Raw genomic sequence first — 22,814 nt, forward strand, 5'->3', positions numbered from 1 at the left:
CCGCAGGGCACGAGTGATCACTGAATGGTTTGATGAGCATGAAAATGTTATAAACCATAAATCAGGGTCACCAGATCTCAACTCACTTGAGCACTTATGGGAGATGCAGGAGTGGCGCCTGAGACATCATTTTCTACCACCATAAACAAAACACCAAATTATGGAATTTCTCGAGGAAGAATGGTGTTCCAACCCTCCAATAGCGTTCCAGACACTTGCAGAATCTATGCCAAGGTGCACTAAAGCTGTTCTGGCTGGTGGTGGCCCCATGCCCTATTAAGACACTTTATGTTGGTGTTTCCTTTGTTTTGGCAGTTACCTTTAGATAGCACCTTTTTTTAAGTGTAGTGCTGGGTATTACAGGGCAATACAGGTTGCCATTAATGACAATCACTGCAGGCACTTGGAATGACTGTGACATCTAATCAGTCGCTCAGAGCAGTAATGCAGACCTAATGAAACAGATTAAACGCTTATTTTAGCAAGGTCGGGCCTGAGAGGGTCTTACTTAGTGTTTCCCTGATGATGTGTGCATCCCAAATGGCACCTTATTCCCTTTATAGTGCACTAGTTTTGACCATAGCTCAATAGGGCTCTGGTCAAAAGTAGTGCACTATGTAGGGAATAAGGAGATGAAAGCTATTGTATTGATGTAATTTACGCATGGTTCTGAACCACATACTGTATAGAATATCACACACAGAATCCATTTTCTTAGCAAACATTTTAACAACGTTTCCAATCTCTCAAACCTAGACAGCCGTATAAAATCTGATTTAATGAACAATGTGCTCAATTGAACAAATAACCATTGTGCTGTGCAATACTTTGGACATTGGTCAGGAGGTGGGAGGTGGGCGTCCACAATATTCCAGCCGCTATAGTCCTCCTCCTACGAAATCACTATTTGTCTGCTATATGGGTTGGAGGAGCTGAGTTCTAGCGGGTGTGGGGGCTTGTGAATTGGTGGACGATTCTAAGTGGGTTCAGGGGGGAGAAAACACATCAGACAGGGTGTAGTGAGATTTGAGATGAAGGCACCGTACCAGTGTGGGACACAGCATGCAGTATCAAAGGTATTTTGAGCGAAGAGAACGGAACAGTCCACAGCTGAAGGAAGCTGGGAGGGAGGAAGGGCTATGATGCAGTAACAGTCTCTGCTCTCGGCACGCTCTCAATTGTGCTCTGCAGCTACACTATATTACTTTCTCCTGCATGATGTTCACCTGGCTGCATGCTAGCTGGAACTATTCCCTTTCAGACAATTCTCTTTCAGAAACTCAATTAGATGTTTTTAGCCCTTGAAAGTTGTAATTAGTTTTTCTCTAGCTGTATGAGTAGGATTTTCATTCATAAGGTCTTCTTTTGAGGGCATTGTTTTACCCTAATACTGTGGCCTGAATGTCATAGTTTACCAACCACATCAGGCCTGCAAGTCACATTATGCTGGCTTGCAAAATAATGTGAAATTCCTATTGGAATGCAGCCAGAGTGGGGTACCCAACATTTGGAATTTTTCATCATCCGCAACCTGCATTCAGATTGACTGCCAGTGTTGGAAAGACTACGATACGAGACTACCTTAAACATCTAAACTGCAGAAACCATTTAAGTAACGGGTGCAATAAGTCCAAGTAAAAAATTTGAATAGTTTATAAAAATGTATGTTATTTTTATTGGAATACCAAAAAGATGTATTAAGCCCTAAAAATAATATATGTCTAAAAATGTTTGGGGATGAAACATCTCCATATCTACTTCCATAATTTTAAAACTGGTACCTGGGACCTTCAGACATCTTGTGAGCATCTCAGATGTCCACAGAGGGGTCATAATACTTTGTAGGCCAAACCATGCAGACGCTACAGACGTTTTCGTGAAAGACACATTTTTGGGATGTCTCATGGTCTGACAAACATCGCTCTAGCTCTGCCACCTTTCACCTCAGATGTGGAAGTGCGATATCGACAGATGCGGTGGATTGAAACGCAGCCCGTGCAAAAAAAATAAATATCTGTTGCTTAAACAAACGGATTTCGATGGGGATTTTGGTATTATGTTAATTAGATTTCCACGGCGGCGCAGAAATTGTAGACCAAGGGTTAATAATGCAAAAAATATAGATATTGAAACAAACAATTTTAAAAATCTACCTGCAAGAGAGTATGCTGGGAAATGTGATGGGAGTGGTTTTGGTTAAACTATGGTTATTAACACCAACACTAGGGTTATTTTACACCACTGAGTGTTAATTTAACTCTTTGAAGTGTTAATTTAACTCTTGAATCAACTAGAAATGTTACAATGACAAATCCACAGTAGTTAACAATTCTGTGTGCTATGGATTTGTTGTGTGTTATGGAAGGGCCACATCTGCAGGCTTCCATACATATCAAGAACCTTTGAGAACTCTGAAGAGCCATAGATGCCACGCCAAGAACCACACACTTAACTCAAAGGTTCTTTATCGGGGAATAGTTCTCCAAGGAACCTTAAGAGCTGAGGAAGCACCATTTAAGAACCTTAATTTTTTTCAGTGTAGTGTTAATCATATTTTGTATGTTAAGGTGTCATATTTTTCCCTCAATTGTCCAGTGGCCCTTGACACATTGAACAAATTATTTTGCCACTTGTTTTAGGGTAAGTGAGTATTGAGGTCTTTCTTCTCACTGGTGTGGGGCCAACTTGGATGTTGTTACGTTGTACCGAAACATGTAACCTGCGAGTGGTGCATTGTGCCAAGGAAACAGCTTTCCTCCTAGTCCACTGAATGGATTTAGGCCCCTCTGCCCCACTGATAGGCTGCTATAGTCACAGGGTTATTATTACCTGTGTGCTTCCCAAATAGTGCCCTATTCCCTATTTAGTGCACTACTTTTTACCAGAGCTCTATGGTCCCTAGTTAAAAGTAGTGGACTATATAGGGAATAGGGTGTCATTTGTGATGCTACTCCTTTCATCCCATGCTGTGGTCAATCAACAATGCATTAAAACAGATTTTGTCATGCCTTACAACAAGCCTCCCTCTGAAACGTACATATCACTGGAAGGGTCGTGACAGCATTGGTTGTGATAAACTCTATGTTTTATTCATACATAAGGTTTCCAGCACATTGCCATTAGGAGACGACATAGTATGTCCTTTGTAAAAAGCCAGGACTGTATGTTCAGTTCTTTAGGGATTGGTTGGATGTAATACATGGATGACTATAAGCTTGAGTTCAAATGGAGGGAAGAGATAGTGCCATTGTTAATAAAAGTTTTGTGCAACTTAAAAACACACGCTGTTGTAATTCGTGAACTGTATGCACTGCTATTCTGATTAAACTAAGACAAACAACTTTTCCAGTCATAGATCAACATGGCTGAGGCCATTTCACACCATTGCCATATGGGTTCTATAAACAATTTCTAAATGTGGGTCTCTACACCATTGTCACATGTGAGTCTCCACATCATAGCCACGTGTTCTCTCAGCCATTGGCAATACAGCTAATGAGCCAAATCATTCAGGATTAGCCTCAGATGTTGCCAGTGCACAGAGTTACTTTTTAAATGGTTATCATTCAGAAAATGATTTTCTGGTGAATAAGGGGATTTCAAAATTTGGTCAATAAATCACTGTCCACTGTGGCCAAGTGAAAATAATATGGTCTTGTGTCAATAAAGCTAGAGAATCACCCGTCTGCCCTGCAGCACCAGCTTGTTTTTGGCATGGGAGCCAAAATGAATATTAATCTGTATTCTTGCACGCAACACACACAAACACACACACCACCCCGCTCCGCAGTACATTTTATTAAAATATTATTTCAATAATGGAGTGGAATGCCTTTGTCTACCCTTCAGAGGGTATTAACACCTTTCTCAACTCTCTCGACATGACAAAGGAGTGACACTAAAGTTCGGGGAATACAAATTGCTCTCCAAAGCTTTACATCACCCTCCCAGCATTTCATTAATTAGGCTCATAAATGTCCCTCTGTGAGAGTACAGCTTGTAATTTTATTGATTGTCATTTTATTGATTAAATCACCAGACTTGCTTTGACACAGCTATTTCCTTAGTCATAAAATACAATAAAAAGTTGTCTTCACTTTTGAACATAAAAAAGTGAACACAACATGTTGAACATAAAAAAATTATAATAATAATGAAAATGTCCTTTTATACACAGCATACTCAGCTATTACTATAACTGGCACAGATACATGTCTATATCTTTCCCCATGTAGGCCTAAAGTCAACCAGTGTCTATACATTGTGCAAACACATTCCAGGAAAAGTTCCTAGCTGTGTTTGAATACTTATACTAACTGCACTAACTGTACTATTTGTGACGGAAATTGAGTATGTAGAGTGCTTATCGGTCCTAGTATGGATATAGTTCGTAAGTCAAAAGTTCCCAGATGTCTTACTACATTCGACAAAATACGAGGAATACAAACAGTTAGTTATTTTGGCCATGTTGCTACATGTTTGCTATGCAAAAGAACTGGTCGTCCGTTCTAAACAATATGGTTGCTATGCAGGCTTGATAACGTTCTTGTCACCTGCTAGCTAGCTAGCAAAGTTTCGCTAACTCAGTCACGTCAAACATTGAACCTGGAATAATTAAAAACTAGCTGAATTTCCATTAGATCTTTTATCCTACTGGCATTTCCTTGAATATGTCCATGATAATGACGTTGATGCGTGAATTCGACTGGCTCAGAAAAAGTTGTCTCTTCACATCTAGTCACCCTTCACTCTATCTGTGGTACTACAGAGATCAAAATTCAAAAGTGAAACATTGTTTCCGAGATCGGACCAGCAAAAAGCGAGGCTTATATTAAACCCCGCTGTGCCAAACAAAATGCTAGGCTGGAAGCAAGGGGAAAAATACAATAGATGATTCGGATAGCAACATGAACATGATATTCTTATGGAGGCAAAGTGATCATTTTCAGATGAAACTGTTAGCAGGCATATATAGCATTCGAGAATGTATTCAGACCCCTTGACTTTTTCCACATTTTGTTATGTTTCAGCTTTATTCTAAAATGTATATAAAAACAAATCCTCATCAATCTACACACTATAGCCCATAATGAACAAAAATGAAAAATACGGAAATATTACATTTACATAGGTATTCAGACTCTTTACTTGTTGAAGCACCTTTGGCAGCGATTACAGCCTCAAGTCTTCTTGGCTATGACACTACACACCTGTATTTGGAGAGTTTCTCCCATTCTTCTCTGCAGATCCTCTCAAGCTCTGTCAGCTTTAATGGGGAGCGTCGCTGCACAGCTATTTTCAGATCTCTCCAGAGATGTTCGATCGGGTTCAAGTCCAGGCTCTGGCTGGGCTAGTCAAGGACATTAAGAGACTTGTCCTGAAGCCACTCCTACATTGTCTTGTCTGTGTGCTTAGCATCACTGTCCTGTTGGTAGGTTCACCACAGCGTGATCTACTGATATTCAAGGACTTTCTTCCTTTGTTTTCCCTCAATACCAAGGGAAATCACATTTTTCTTATTTCGCCTCATGCTTTTTTTGTGTGTGTGGGGGGACATCTGCACTCGTATAAGCACACATTTATTAATACAAACACAGATTCCTCTGGTTATCCCAATGTCAGTTCAGACTACACTCTAAAAAAAATGGTTGGTTAAAAACAACCCAGCGCTGGGTAAATAGTGGACTGAACACACATTGGGTTATTTTGACACAACCAGTTCAGTCCCTTGGGTTGTTTTCTTTGAAGACTAAAGGCGTAACTTATTAGGTGCGTGGCTTTAAGATAGTTATTTTAGGCCACCTGTGAGAGTAAATGCAATTCTGGTTAACCTCTATGGGCTAGGTGGGACGCTCGCAACAGCCAGTGTAAACCCGTGGCGCGATATTCAAATACCTCAAAAATGCAAAAACTTCAATATTTCAAAAAATGACTATTTTACACCATTTTAAAGACAAGACTCTCGTTAATCTAACCACAAGGTCCGATTTCAAAAAGGCTTTACAACGAAAGCAAAACATTAGATTATGTCAGCAGAGTACCCAGCCAGAAATAATCAGACACCCATTTTTCAAGCTAGCATATAATGTCACAAAAACCCAGAAGACAGCTAAATGCAGCACAAACCTTTTATGATCTTCATCAGATGACAACCCTAGGACATTATGTTATACAATACATGCATGTTTTGTTCAATCAAGTTCATATTTATATCAAAAACCAGCTTTTTACATTAGCATGTGACGTTCAGAACTAGCATACCCCCCGCAAACTTCCGGCGAATTCACTAAGAATTTACTAAATTACTCACGATAAACGTTCACAAAAAGCATAACAATTATTTAAAGAATTATAGATACAGAACTCCTCTATGCACTCGATATGTATGATTTTAAAATAGCTTTTTGGTGAAAGCACATTTTGCAATATTCTAAGTACATAGCCCAGGCATCACGGGCTAGCTATTTAGACACCCGGCAAGTTTAGCACTCACCAATATCAGGTTTACTATTATAAAAGTTTGATTACCTTTTGTTGTCTTCGTCAGAATGCACTCCCAGGACTGCTACTTCAATAACAAATGTTGGTTTGGTCCAAAATAATCCATCGTTATATCCGAATAGCGGCGTTTTGTTCGTGCGTCCCAGACACTATCTGAAATGGTAAATCAGGGTCGCGCGTGGCGCAATTCGTGACAAAAAAAATCGAAATATTCCATTACCGTACTTCGAAGCATGTCAACCGCTGTTTAAAATCCATTTTTATGCCATTTTTCTCGTAAAAAAGCGATAATATTCCGACCGGGAATCTCCTTTTAGCTAAACAGAGGAAAGAAAACAAAGCATTCGGTCGACGCGGGCACGCGCCTGAGTCTCACAGCACTGTAACCAGCCACTACCCAAACACGCTACTTTGTTTCAGCCAGAGCCTGCAAAGCCACGATTCAGCTTTTTACCGCCTTCTGAGACCCTATGGCAGCCGTAGGAAGTGTCACGGGACAGCTAAGATCCTCACTCTTCAATAAACAGAGACAAGAAGAACAACACCTTGTCAGACAGGCCACTTCCTGCCTGAAACCTTGTCAGGTTTTTGCCTGCCAAATGAGTTCTGTTATACTCACAGACACCATTCAAACAGTTTTAGAAACTTTAGGGTGTTTTCTATCCATATGTAATAAGTATATGCATATTCTAGTTACTGGGTAGGAGTGGTAACCAGATTATATCGGGCACGTTTTTTATCCAGCCGTGAAAATACTGCCCCCTAGCCATAACAGGTTAAGACACTAACCTCTATGGGACCGGCGGGACGAATTCGTCCCACCTACGTAACAGCCAGTTGAATCCTGTGGCGCGATTTTCAAAACCTTTGAAATGCTATTACTTCAATTTCTCAAACATATGACTATTTTACAGCTATTTAAAGACAAGACTCTCGTTAATCTAACCACACTGTCCGATTTCAAAAAGGCTTTACAACGAAAGCAAAACATTAGATTATGTCAGCAGAGTACACAGCCAGAAATAATCAGACACCCATTTTTCAAGCTAGCATATAATGTCACAAAAACCCAGAAGACAGCTAAATGCAGCACTAACCTTTGATGATCTTCATCAGATGACACACCTAGGACATTATGTTATACAAAACATGCATTTTTTGTTCAATCAAGTTCATATTTATATCAAAAACCAGCTTTTTACATTAGCATGTGACGTTCAGAAAAAGCATACCCCCCGCAAACTTCCGGGGAATTTACTAACAATTTACTAAATTACTCACGATAAACGTTCACAAAAAGCATAACAATTATTTTAAGAATTATAGATACATTACTCCTCTATGCACTCGATATGTCCGATTTTAAAATAGCTTTTCGGATGAAGCACATTTTGCAATATTCTGAGTAGATAGCCCGGCATCACAGGGCTAGCTATTTAGACACCCGGCAAATTTAGCCTTCACCAAAATCCCATTTACTATAACAAAAATGGTCTTACCTTTCCTGTTCTTCGTCAGAATGCACTCCCAGGACTTCTACTTCAATAACAAATGTTGGTTTGGTCCCAAATAATCCATCATTATATCCAAACAGCGTCATTTTGTTCGTGAGTTCTAGACACTATCCGAAATGGTAAATAACGGTCGTGCGCATGGCGCATTTCGTGACAAAAAAATTCTAAATATTCCATTACCGTACTTCGAAGCATGTCAACCGCTGTTTAAACTAAATTTTTATGCCATTATTCTCGTAAAAAAGCGATAATATTCCGACCGGGAATCTGCAATTAGCTAAACAGCCAAAGGAAAATACTGCACGGGGTCGAATCGGGCACGCGCCTAATTCCATTGTCCTCTGATGGGCCACTTGGAAAAGGCGATAATGTGTTTCAGCCTGAGGCTGCCTCGTCATCGTTCAGGTTTTTCCCGGGCTCTGAGAGCCTATTGGAGCCCTAGGAAATGTCACGTTACAGCTAAGATCCTGACTCTTCAATACACAGAAGCAAGAACAACAACACCTTGTCAGACAGGCCACTTCCTGCATGAAACCTTCTCAGGTTTTTGCCTGCCATAGGAGTTCTGTTATACTCACAGACACCATTCAAACAGTTTTAGAAACTTTAGGGTGTTTTCTATCCAAAGCCAATAATTATATGCATATTCTAGTTACTGGGCAGGAGTCGTAACCAGATTAAATCGGGTACGTTTTTTTATCCGGATGTGAAAATACTGCCCCCTAGCCCAAAGAAGCTAACAGCTTACAGATGGTAGGCAATTAAGGTCACAGTTATGAAAACGTAGGACACTAAAGAGGCCTTTCTACTGACTCTGAAAAACACCAAAAGAAAGATGCCCAGGGTCCCTGCTCATCTGCGTGAACGTGCCTTCGGCATGAGGACTGCAGATGTGGCCAGGGCAATAAATTGCAATGTCCGTACTGTGAGAAGCCTAAGACAGCGCTACAGGGAGACAGGATGGACAGCTGATGGTCGTCGCAGTGGCAGACCATGTGTAACAACACAGGATCGGTACATCCAAACGTCACACCTGCGGGACAGGTACAGGATGGCAACAACAATTGCCCGAGTTACACCAGGAATGCACAATCCCTTCATCAGTGCTCAGACAGTCCATAATAGGCTGAGCGAGGCTGAACTGAGGGCTTGTAGGCCTGTTGTAAGGCAGGTCCTCACCAGACATCACCAGCAACAATGTCACCTATGGGCACAAACCCACCGTCGCTGGACCAGACAGGACTGGCAAAAAGTGCTCTTCACTGACGAGTCGCGGTTTTGTCTCACCATGGGTGATGGTCGGATTCGCGTTTATCGTTGAAGGAATGAGCATTACACCAAGGCCTGTACTCTGGAGCGGGATCGATTTGGAGGTGGAGGGTCCGTCATGGTCTTGGGTGGTGTGTCACAGCATCATCGGACTGAGTTTGTTGTCATTGCAGGCAATCTCAATGCTGTGCATTACAGGAAAGACATCCTCCTCCCTCATCTGGTACCCTTCCTTCTGCTGCTCATCCTGACATGACCCTCCAGCATGACAATGCCAGCAGTCATACTATTCGTTCTGTGCGTGGTTTCCTGCAAGACAGGAATGTCAGTGTTTTGCCATGGCTTATGAAGAGCCCGGATCTCAATCTCATTGAGCATGTCTGGGACCTGTTGGACTGGAGAGTGAGGCTTTATGTCTCAGTTGTTGAATCTTATGTTCATAGAAATATTTACACGTTAAGTTTGCTGAAAATAAATGCTGTTGGCAGTGAGAGGACGTGTATTTTTTTTGCTGAGTTTAGTTCTCCATGGAAGATTGGGCCAAAATTCCTCCACGGTGATGTCTTGAGAGACTTATCAACAACTATAGGAAGTGTATGGTTGCAGCAAAAGGTGGCACAACCAGTTAGTGTAAGGGGGCAATTACTTTTTCACGGCACACTATTATCCAAATTGGGTTGTTTTTAACTCATTTTTTTAGAGTGGACCATCACAGAGAACAAGAAACATAATTGATTTTCTCTCGAACACAAAACAGAAAGAGAACACCCCTTTTTTAGGTAGAGAACTACCAGTAAATGTACAGTATATCCATCTAAACCCACTTGGAAACCTATCCCTTATTTACTCAGCTGTGGCAAGGAGTCCCATTCATATTGTACCTACAGTATATATACAGTACTATCACCTTGTTTTTGTATTAGTCGTAATTTAGAATGGTCTTCACATGGATAACATCATTGTTATCCATTGCATAGTTTGGACATGGCCAGTGAAGGTGAGATGAGTTCTAGGCCTGGTTGGTTTTCAGGTGAATCTGAGTTGGAGGATAATTACCAATAGGTTTCCTAACAGAGCTAGTCAAGAGAAGATTTGGCAAGTTGTACCTCTAGCCACTCAACCCAGCACCCACTAATTGCCCTCTGTCAGAGCAGGTGAGTCAGTTCAGGAGTGATTTAGAGAACTCTAACAGGATATAATAGAAAAGAGTGGATCTGTATACCAAATGGCACCCTATTACTTTTATAGTACACTAATTTTGAAAGGGCCCATACAGCTCTTGTCAAAAGTGGTGCACTATATAGGGAATAGGGTTCAATTTGGAATGGAGAAGAGAGTGGGCGAATGGTAGCGAGCAGGTCAGGTGAGGGTGAGTCAAATCAGAGCTGACTGCTATGCTGTGGTAACAGGACAGCAACACCAGCAACACTGATACAGAGAGCTGGTTTTGAGGAGGGAGAAGGGGGGATGAAGGTAACAGTTGCGTCTGAGGATGTGTGTGTATGCTTGAGTATGCCTGTTTGTGTATTTTAGGTGATGGGAATGTGATATAGGGTGGGAGTAAGAGGGAAATAAAAATCTGTGTCAATCACTCAGTGTGTAGGAGGAGAAAATAGCTCTGATTCTGGCACTGTCTGCAATACTGAGAGTGATGCAGGTAGATACTGTAGATAAAGAGCCATCAGATGCCCTGCAACTGTGAAAGCATCACGTTCATTGGCCACAATTTCCTTCTGATTGACATACACGCAGAACAGTAGCTAAGAACAAACACATTATGGCTTCCATTTGCACTGTTCTGAAAAATAAATCCATCTTATGGCACACTTTGGCATCAATTTTTTTCTTCTCATGCGTTTCCTCCCTTTTGCACATGAAAATAAAAATAAATAATCTTGGTAGCAGGGGCATTCAATTATTTTTAAATAAACTAAATGATACTGAGTATACAAACATTAAGAACACATGCTCTTTTCAGGTGAATCCAGGTGAAAGCTATGATCCCTTATTGATGTTACTTGTTAAATCCACTTAAATTTGTGTTGATAAAGGGGAGCAGACAGGTTAAAGAAAGATTTGAGACAATTGAGACATGGCTTGTGTATGTATGCCATTCAGAGGGTAAAGGGGCAAGACAAAATATTTAATGTAAGTGCCTTTGAATGGGTTATGGTAGTAGGTGCCAGGCACACCGGTTTGTGTCAAGAATGGTCCACCACCCAAGGGGCATCCAGCCAACTTGACAACTGTGGAAAGCATTGGAGTCAACATTGGCCAGCATCCCTGTGGAATGCTTTCGACACCTCGTAGAGTCTATGGTGGGTGCAACTCAATATTAGGAAGGTATCCCTAATGTTTGATATACTCAGTGTATATATTTAATTATTAATGTAGCGCTTGGGAAATCGAATGCACTTCTAATGTCTAGGGGACTATTCTTTTTTCACCTTGTTTGAAGAAAGGTCTGGGAATTAAAGTCAGAGGGTGTATAAAGATGGAGAATACAAGGTGAGTGTATGTTTACTTATTTATCTGTTCCATGCATTTAGCTTTTTAAGGCTCAGTTCACAGTAAGTGCAGGCCATCCTGTGCTTTTTTGGGTGCAAGCACTTGATGACAAACTTCAGAAGTGTGGAAGCTACTTTACAGCACCCAGTGGTATTACTGGTTTGTTTTGGAAGAGCAGGGTGAATTGCTGGATAAGCCTTAAACTCTGTTAAAAGTATGATCTTTGTCTAATATCTTATACCCCTTTTGTTTTCTGAAAGACAATTATTTTCAAGCTGCTGCCAGTTTAGATTAATGCAAGCAATTGCGCTTCTTGTCCGTCACAGGATCGTTTAAAGTTTTCATGGCTGGAGACGTTTCGCAAAACAACTATAAGTACGTATTGAAAATTTGAAGAAATTATAGATTTTAGACAATTATTATTGACTTGGAAGTTCGGCATATAGAAGTGTTACTATAAAGTTCCTTTCCTTAAACATGGTAGAACCTCAGCACTATTGAAATCCAGGTACACAAATCTTTACATAATATGCCTCTCTGTTGCTGTGACCTCTGTTGCTGTGATGAAGAAGGCTGTTCGTATAACCTCTGAATTTATTGCCCGAATATGGACATTTCATACATGGGCATTTTCTTGTACTTTATACTCTCTTCTGGTGATCAATCCCATTACCAGCGCCATTACTCATGGTGAAATAGTACTGCATTCTTCACAGCAGAAGGCTTGAATTGACTGTGCTTTCAGGGTGAACCAGCTATGCGGAAATGAGAGAAAGTGAAAGTTGCAAATTACAGTCCTTGCTTCCTTTGGCAGGTCCTATTCAAGGGGAGGCTATCAGGGCACTGCTGGAGAGCTGATCCCACTCCCGGAAGTGATAATTAAATAATGGAAGCCCATGTCTTGGAAAATTCCACAGTATAGATTTAGGAGTACTCAGCAATTTTCACTGTGCTGCCACACAAATCAATATCTGACTTGGGTCCAAGTCAGCGGAGCTTACATTCCATATATTTTTTCTTGGGCTTTAAAATTCCTGCCCTTCCTTTATATTGTGATGGAGGTACTGCCAATATTTGTTTTCCTGAGCCCATACACCCCCATGATCAACATTCATTGGGTTATAGAATAGATACTTTAGGAAAACATGGCAGACCTCAGGATAATCAAAGAGCAACATGTCATGTGCATCCGTTAATGGATCTGAATGTGCTAAAATTGACTTTTCATGTGATTGGGAAACTGTCAAATACATATGCTTACACATGAGGTACACATGATTTGAGCAAAAGGTAAAAGAAAAGAGTTAGTCATCAAGGAAAGAATCTATGTGAAAATAATGGCAAACTATTATCTCAAAACAAACTCTCAAGACAAGAGATTATCACAGAAAATTTAACAATCATCACTAAATCCTGGATCTTTATTTCAAATTGATGTGTTTGTTCCTTCACTACCTTCAAAGCAGAATATGTTCCTGGTCAGATGTTCGTGTCAGAAGTCCTTCTCCCCAGGTCCCTGTATCTCACTCTATTAGGTGTAGTATAACTTTCTTCCAATCAAATACATGCATATGAATCCACTGACCTTTTCATTTGTCAAATGCCTTTGATGAACAAATTGCTCCAACTTCATTAAATTTGGTCATCTAATCCCTATTATCCATTGTAGGATTTTCTGAGCTAGTGAGTCAGCGTTTTAAAACAATAAATTATCCCTCTAAACAGAGTTATCCTTTCATCTAATGACCAATTTTATAATAATGGGCTTGGCTTAAACCTTTGTGTTGTTTTGTGTTGGCACATTTCCTCCATAATCGGTTAGGTTAGACTGGTCAGCCAGATAATGCTGTTGATCTTAAAATGAACATGAAAAACTTTTTCAAGCAGTGAACAATGTCTTTAAATTTAGGAGGATGTGGTTTGGGGTGAGAGTTGTAGGAGAATCACAAAGGAATAGCGAAAGCAGACAAGGCAGTCAAAGGCACTCTGGTAATAATTAAACTCGTACTTGCATAACAGTTTCAAAAAGTTCACTAAGGATTTTATGTATAGCAAGTTTAATTAAATGACTTACTCTCCCATGACCTTCAAGTCTGCATTTTATTTTCTTCTCAAAGTTATGCTAATGGTATAATTTCAAATAAAAATCCCCAATGCTTTGACATGCCGCTTCTTCCTCATCCCCTTTGAGAATATCTAAAATATTAGTCTAATGCTAACATACATTTTATGGAGCTGGTAATGGCAATTTAAGTAAAGGGCCTCCTGTGGTTAATATTAAGAGAGTACATTTAGTTAATGTGAATAGGGGATACATTTTCAGTAAATGTTCTGGTTGATGACTGGACTTCAAAGTGCACATATTACACAGGAACTTCCTAGACAGATGAGTATTACTAGACACCATTTCCTTCTGGAATAAAACAGAGAAGTCACGTTAAAAAGTTGGCTCAATTCTCTGACAAGCATCATATTTAAGAGAAGGTTACCATCGACTTACCGCTTGGCATTTAGCACTGAAATGATGGCTTGGGTTAACGGCCATGCTGGCATTCTTTTGCCGGCCCGCCCGCCTGGCCTGCCAAGAGATGCTTACACCTTTACACAGGGTACATTTGCAAGTGTTACATCTCGGTGTGAAGGTAAAAAGTGTTGTGAGTGTTGATTATAGTGGGGTTAACACAAGTGGGACAAACATTGACACCACGTGAGGTGAGTTAAGTGTTATTTGAATCACTGCACGGTGTTGTTATTCGACTGAGATCATTTCCGTTAAGTCTATGTAAAAAAGACGTGGGAGGAGCCTCATTATCATTTTTCCCAAAATGCTTTGTTGCAGATAGAATTTTAGAATAGTTTATTTTCATATTTATGTTTCTGCAAGCACATTTATTTCTTGATCTTATACTATGCAAAGATACATAACTAAACATTTTCTAAACTAATCAAACCTGTAAGGCGTTGGATTTATTGCACCCGTTACTGAGAAAGTCGTTTCAGTTTAGACATTTTAAGTAGTCTTGTTTTGTCCTGTTGTCACGTCCTGACCAGTAATAAGATTATTTGCTATTGTAGTTTGGTCAGGACGTGGCAGAGGGTATTTTGTTTATGTGTTTCGGGGTGATGGTTTATGTAGTGGGGTGTTTGATTTATTATTTCCGGGTTTTTTGGTCACTGCTATATGTCAGTCTATTTCTATGTTCTTTCTAGTTAGTCTGTTTCTATGTGTAGTTAATTGGGGTGTGGACTCTCAATTGAAGGCAGGGGTTGTCTAGTTGCCTTTGATTGAGAGTCCTATATATTAGGGTGTGTTTGTGATTTGTGGGAGGTTGTTTCTTGTCTAGCTGTCTATGCCTGACAAGACTGTCTTTTCATCGTTCATCATTGTTGTTATTTTGTATACGTGTTTGTTTGGTTTTCCTTCTTTCGCCTATTAAAAGAAGATGAGTATACAACCCGCTGCGTTTTGGTCCTTTCCAGACGACAACCGTTACACCTGTTCTTCTTTTTCTTCTAAAATGTTCAAATTGTTGACTATCAACTGCCTGTATTTCGATAGGAATTAATAACCACTTTCACAAACAGTCTTTTTCTGACTTGCAGGTCTGATGTGGCCCATGAGCCAAGACTTTAAAACCACCATGTTGAGGATAACTAGGCCATAACTATAGGCCTTATGTGGGATAGGGACAGTGGAGGAAGATATTGTTTTTACATTACCACTACACACCTGATTCCAATCATTAACACTTGATGATACAGTGCCTTCGGAAAGTATTCAGACCCCTTGACTTTTTCCACATTTTGCTAAGTTACAGCCTTATACTAAAATGTATTAAAACATTTTTTTTTCTTCAATCTACACACAATACCCCATAATGACAAAGGAAAAACAGATTTTTGGAAATGTTTGGTAATTTATATAAAAAAAAAAAAAACATTTACATACAGTAAGTATTCAGACCCTTTACTCAGTACTTTGTTGAAGCACCTTTGGCAGCGATTACAGCACTGAGACTTCTAGGGTATGACTCTACAAGCTTGGCACACCTGTATTTGGGGAGTTTCTCCCATTCTTCTCTGCAGATCCTCTCAAGGTCTGTCAGGTTGGATGGGGAGCGTTGCTGCACAGCTATTTTCAGGTCTCTCCAGAGATGTTTGATCAGGTTCATGTCCATTTAGAGATTCTGGAGCAGGTTTTCATCAAGGCTCTCTCTGAACTTTGCTCCATTCATCTTTTCCTCGATCCTGACTAGTCTCCCAGTCCCTGTCACTGAATAACATCTCCACAGCAATATGCTGCCACCATCATGCTTCACCATAGGGTTGGTGCCAGGTTTCCTCCAGACTTGACGCTTGGCATTCAGGCTAAAGAGTTCAATCTTGGATTCATCAGACCAGAGAATCTTGTTTCTCATGGTCTGAGAGTCTTTAGGTGCCTTTTGGCAAACAAGCCGGCTGTCATGTGCCTGTTACTGAGGAGTGCCTTCCGTCTGGCCGCTCTAACATAAAGGCATAATTTGTGGAGTGCTGCAAAGATTGTTGTCATTCTGGAAGGTTCTCCCATCTCCACAGAGGAACTCTGGAGCTATGTCAGAGTGACCATCGGGTTCTTGGTCACCACCCTGTCCAAGGCCCTTCTCCCCTGATTGCTCAGTTTGGCTGGGTGGCCAGCTCTAGGAAGAGTCTTGGTGATTCCAAACGTCTTCCATTTAAGCATGATGGAGGGCACTGTGTTCTTGGGGACCTTCAATGATGCAAAAAAATGTTGGTACCCTTCCCCTGATCTGTGCATCGACACAGTCCTGTCTCAGTGCTCTACGGACAATTCCTTTAAACTCATGGCTTGGTTTTTGCTCTGACATGCACTGCCAGCTGTGGGACCTTATATACTGTAGACAGGTGTGTGCCTTTCCAATTCATTTCCAATCAATTGAATTTACCACAGGTGGATTCCAATCATGTTGTAGAAACATTTGGATGATCAATGGAAACAGGATGCACCTGAGCTCAATTCCGAGTCTCATAGCAAAGGGTCTGAATAATTATGTAAATACGTTTTTTATGTTTTGAATTTTTAATACATTTGCAAAGAAATCAAAAAAACTGTTTTCACTTTGTTATTATGGGGTATGGTATGTAGATTGATGAGGTAAAACAAATATTTAATCATTTTTAGAATAAGGCTGTTGCTTCATTTTTTTCGTGGAAAAAATGAAGGGGTCTGAATACTTTCCCAATGCACTGTATATATCTATAGATATACACTGAACAAGCATTTAAACTCAACATGTAAAGTAGTGGTCGTATGTTTCATAAGCTGAAATAAAAGATCCCAGAAATGTTCCATAAGGACAAAAAGCTTATTTCTCTCAAATTGTATTCACAAATCAGTTTACATCCCTGTTAGTGAGTATTTCTCCATTGTCAAGATAATCCATCCACCTGACAGGTGTGGCATATCAAAAAGCTGATTAAAGAGCATGATCATTACACAGGTGCACCTTTTGCTGGTGACAATAAAAGGCCACTCTAAAATGTGCAGTTTTGTCACACAACACAATGCCACAGATGTCTAAAGTTTTGAGAGAGCATGCAATTGGCAGGCTGACTGCAGGAATGTCCAACAGAGATGTTGGACGAACATGTAATGTTAATTTCCTACTATAAGCCGCCTCCAACGTCGTTTTAGACAATTTGGCAATTCGTCCAACCGGCATCACAACTGCAGACCATGTGTATGGTGTCATGTGAGTGAACAGTTTGCTGATGTTAATGTTGTGAACAGCGTGCCCCATGGTGGTGGTGCGATTACAGTATGGGAAGGTTTAAATTACGGACAACGAACACAATTTAATTTTATCGATTGGCCATTTGAATGCACAAAAGTACCGAGACGAGATCCTGAGACCCATTGTGAGGCCCATTTCTTTTAAGGTATATGTAACCAACAGATGCATATTTGTATTTCCAGTCATGTGAAATCCATCGATTAGGACCTAATGAATTCATTTCAATTGACTGATTTCCTCATATGAACTGTAACTCAGCAAAATCGTTTAAATTGTTGCATGTTTCATTTACATTTTAGTTTCCTTTATATATATATCTATGTATTTCAATCAATCAATCATTGATGCAATTTCAATCTTGTTTGAGTTGCCGTGTATATCACCAAATTTTCTTGAGATGATTTTACTACAACACTGCTCACTGCATCCAAGTTGCTTGACATAGGCATTTCAAAAAGATGCCAGTCAAGGAAAGCTTATGAATATAAATTCTCTGCACACTCAGACTGTGTTTTCAAACTTCCTAGTAGTTAGCCATGAGCTAGCTGTGGCTAGCTGTTAGTCATGAGCTAGCTGTGGCATGAGCTTATGGCACGTTCTTATTTGTTACCCCCTTTTCTCCCAAATTTTTGATCTTGTCTCATCACTGCAACTCCCCAACGGGCTCGGAAGAGGCGAAGGTCGAGTCATGCTTCCTCCAAAACATGACCCGCCAAGCCTCGCTTCTTAACCCGGAAGACAGCTGCACCAATGTGTCAGAGGAAACACAGTTCAACTGATAACCAAAATCAGCCTGCAGGCTCCCGGCACCCCACAAGGAATCACTAGAGTGCGATGAGCTAAGTAAAGCCCCATGGGCCAAACTCTCCCCTAACAGGGACTCACGGTCACGACCAGTTATGACACAGATTGAACCCCAGGCTGATGTGACACCGCAATACTGCGATGCAGAGCCTTTGACCACTGAGCCACTCGGGAAGCTATTTCTGGCATGTTCTTAATGAGCACATTCTTTCCCCCTGCTTCTAGCCGAGCATTTGGTTTGGTACATCAGGGGTTAATATACGCCTCGTTGTCTGCGTGTCTGACCTCGGAAACAATGTTTCACTTTTTCATTTCATTTTCTGTACCCCTGTTAGGGGAGAGTTTTTTCTGTACCATAGGGTACAGAAAAAAGCTCAAACAAAGGAAAATTATGCTAGTGTACTGTCATTCCCGGTGAAATGTTGGAAGTGACTGAGTTATCTGGAGTTGTCTAGCTAGCTAGCAAATGACAAGAATGCTATCCAGCCTGCATTGCAACCATTTTGTTTAGAATGAACGACCAATCATTTTGCATGGATAGGTTGGCTGACAACGTCACGAAAATGATGAGCGCACATCGATGTGGCCGGAAGGTGTGCATTGTTTTGATTCTGAATGATCAGATAGCTAGCAACAATGACAAGAAGCTGTCTTCTGGGGAATCGTAGTTGGCTTGTTTCAGCTTGTTGTATCTTGTTATTGATATCATGTCTTGTTTTGAAGTGTTTTAAATGATATCATATCAATGCTAAAATGGCAAAAATGTGCTAGCTAGCTAACCAACAACTGTAAATGTATTTATGTTTTCAATAAACATTTGGAGAGTAAATATAATTTCCATGTCAACAGTCTAAACCAACCCCATCTGTTTTGCCCCATAGTTGCGTATGCGTTGGTTTTGTTGCTGGACTCTATTTAAACTGGAAACCACATATCCTGAAGCTGCATTTATTGTAGCCGGGGATTTTAACAAGGCTAATCTGAAAACAAAGCTCCCCAAATTCTATCAGCATATCGATTGTGCAACCAGGGCTGGTAAAACCCTGGATCATTGTTATTCTATCTTCCGCGACGCATATAAGGCCCTCCCCCGCCCACCTTTCAGAAAAGCTGACCACGACTCCATTTTGTTGCTTCCAGCCTATAGACAGAAACTAAAACAGGAAGCACCCGCGCTCAGGTCTGTTCAACGCTGGTCCGACCAATCAGATTCCACGCTTCAAGATTGCTTCAATCACATGGACTGGGATATGTTCCGCATAACGTCGAACAACAACATTGACGAATACGCTGATTCGGTGTGCGAGTTTATTAGCAAGTGCATCGGTGATGTTGTACCCACAGCGTCTATTAAAACATTCCCCAACCAGAAACCATGGAATGATGGCAGCATTCGAGCAAAACTGAAACTGCGAACCACTGCTTTCAATCAGGGCAAACATGACCGAATACAAACAGTGTAGCTATTCCCTCCACAAGGCAATCAAACAAGCTAAGCGTCAGTATAGAGACAAAGTGGAGTCGCAATTCAACGGCTCAGACACGAGAGGTATGTGGCAGGGTCTACAGTCAATCACGGACTACAAAAGAAAAACCAGCCCTGTCGCGGACCACGATGCCTTGCTCCCAGACAGACTAAACAAATTCTTTGCTCGCTTTGAGGACAATACAGTGCCACTGACACGGCCCGCTACCAAAACCTGGTTCTCCTTCACTGTAGCCAACGTGAGTAAAACATTTAAACGTGTTAAGCCTCGCAAGGCTGCAGGCCCAGACGGCATCCCCGGCCGCGTCCTCAGAGCATGCACAGACCAGCTGGCTGGTGTGTTTACGGACATATTCAATCAAACCTTATCCCAGTCTGCTGTTCCCACATGCTTCAAGAGGGCCACCATTGTTCCTGTTCCCAAGAAAGCTAAGGTAATTACCCTCTTGAGGCTACAATCCCGCTAATGGGATTGGTTGGACAACAACCAGTGAGATAGCACGGCGCGATATTCAAAACAAAATAATCGCAAAATTAAAATTCAAGTATTATACGGCATTTTAAAGATACTCAACTCGTTAATCTAATCACATTGTCTTATTTCAAAAAGGCTTTACGGTAAAATAAAAACATTAGATTATTTTAGCATAGCACCTCAGCAAAGAAAAAAAAAGCAATTTTCCAAGCACGATAGCCATCACAAAACCAGATATACAGCTAAAATGAAGCACTAACCTTTGACAATCTTCATCAGATGACACTCCTAGGACATCATGTTAGACAATACATGCATTTTTTGTTCGATCAAGTTTATATTTATATCCAAAAACCCAATTTTTACATTGGCGCGTGGCGTTCAGATAATGTTTTCTCCCCATAACCTCCAGTGAATAGGCACATTTAATTTACAGAGGAACTCATAAACGTTGAAACATTTTATAACAATTATTTAAAGAATTAGAGGTAATCTACTCCTTTATGCAACCACTTTGTCAGATTTCAAAATAACGTTAGCCTTCAATGCTAAGCTATACAGTTAGCCTACAACCACGGCGTCGACAAATCTCTAACAATATGTTCGAAATATTTACTTACCGTTGCTGATCTTCGGCGGAATGCACTCGGATGGGCACCCACTTCCACAAGAAATGTTCATTTGTTCTGCAAAGTCCATCATTTATGTCCAAATACGTCCGTTTTGTTGACCCATCCAGAACACCTTACAATGCCATGTGGCTTGGACGCAAATCCATAGACCAAATGTTCAAAGTTCCATTACCGTTTGTAGAAACATGTCAAACGATGTTTACAATCAATCCTTTAGGGTATTTTTTTACGTAAAATTGCGATAATTTTACAACCGGGCAATAGCTATTCATCCCAGAGGAAAAATAAAAAGACGATGACGTCACGTGTACGCGCATCATAAGACACCTCTCCTCAGACTGGCCTGTGATTGACTGAGCCAAAATGATCTGCCCGGTAACAGATGACGATTGAAACCTGTCCATAAAGATTGTTGACAGCCAATGGAAGAGTTAGGAGGTGTAACGTAAATCCTATGTCACTGTAGTTTTCCAAGGGATTCTAAACAAAAACAAAATTTCTAAATTCTCCCACTTCCTGATTCAATTTTTCTCAGGTTTTTTGCCTGCCATATGAGTTCTGTTATACTCACAGACACCATTCAAACAGTTATAGAATCTTCAGAGTGGTTTCTATTCAAATCTACTAATACTATGCATATTCAATTTTCTGGGCCAGAGTAGTAACCTGTTTAAATTCGGTACGTTTTTCATTCGGCCGTGAAAATACTGCCCCCTAGCCCCTAGAGGGTAACTGAGCTAAATGACTACCGCCCTGTAGCACTCACTTCCGTCATCATGAAGTGCTTTGAGAGACTCGTCAAGGACCATATCACCTCCACCCTACCTGACACACTAGACCCACTCCAATTTGCTTACCGCCCAAATAGGTCCACAGATGACACAATCGCCATCACACTGCACACTGCCCTAACCCATCTGGACAAGAGGAATACCTATGTAAGAAGGCTGTTCATCGATTACAGCTCAGCATTGAACACCATAGTACCCTCCAAACTCATCATTAAGCTCGAGACCCTGGGTCTCGACCCCGCCCTCTGCAACTGGGTCCTGAACATCCTGACGGGCTGCCCCCAGGTGGTGAGGGTAGGTAACAACATCTCCAAACCCGCTGATCCTCAACACTGGGTCCCCACAAGGGTGCGTTCTCAGCCCCTTCCTGTACTCCCTGTTCACCCACGACTGCGTGGCCATGCACGCCTCCAACTCAATGATCAAGTTTGCAGGTGACACTACAGTGATACGCTTGATTACCAACAACAACGAGACGGCCTACAGGGAGGAGGTGAGGGCACTCGGAGTGTGGTGTCAGGAAAATAACCTCACACTCAATGTCAACAAAACAAAGGAGATGATCGTGGACTACAGGAAACACCAGAGGGAGCAGCCCCCAATCTACATTGACGGGACAGTGGTGGAGAGGGTGGAAAGTTTTAAGTTCCTCGGCGTACACATCACGGACAAACTGAAATGGTCCACCCACACAGACAGCGTGGTGAAGAAGGCGCAGCAGCGCCTCTTCAACCTCAGGAGGCTGAAAAAATGTGGCTTGTCACCAAACACACTCACAAACATTTACAGATGCACAATCGAGAGCATCCTGTCGGGCTGTATCACCGCCTGGTACGGCAGCTGCTCCGCCCATAACCGTAAGGCTCTCCAGAGGGTAGTGAGGTCTGCACAACGCATCACAGGGTGCAAACTACCTGCCCTCCAGGACACCTACACCACCCGATGTCACAGGAAGGCCAAAAAGATCATCAAAGACAACAACCACCCAAGCCACTGCCTGTTCACTCCGCTATCATCCAGAAGGCGAGGTCAGTACAGGTGC

The sequence above is a fragment of the Salmo salar genome, chromosome 19, assembly GCF_965601325.2.
Source record: "Salmo salar chromosome 19, fSalSal1, whole genome shotgun sequence".
Taxonomy (NCBI): Eukaryota; Metazoa; Chordata; class Actinopteri; order Salmoniformes; family Salmonidae; genus Salmo; species Salmo salar.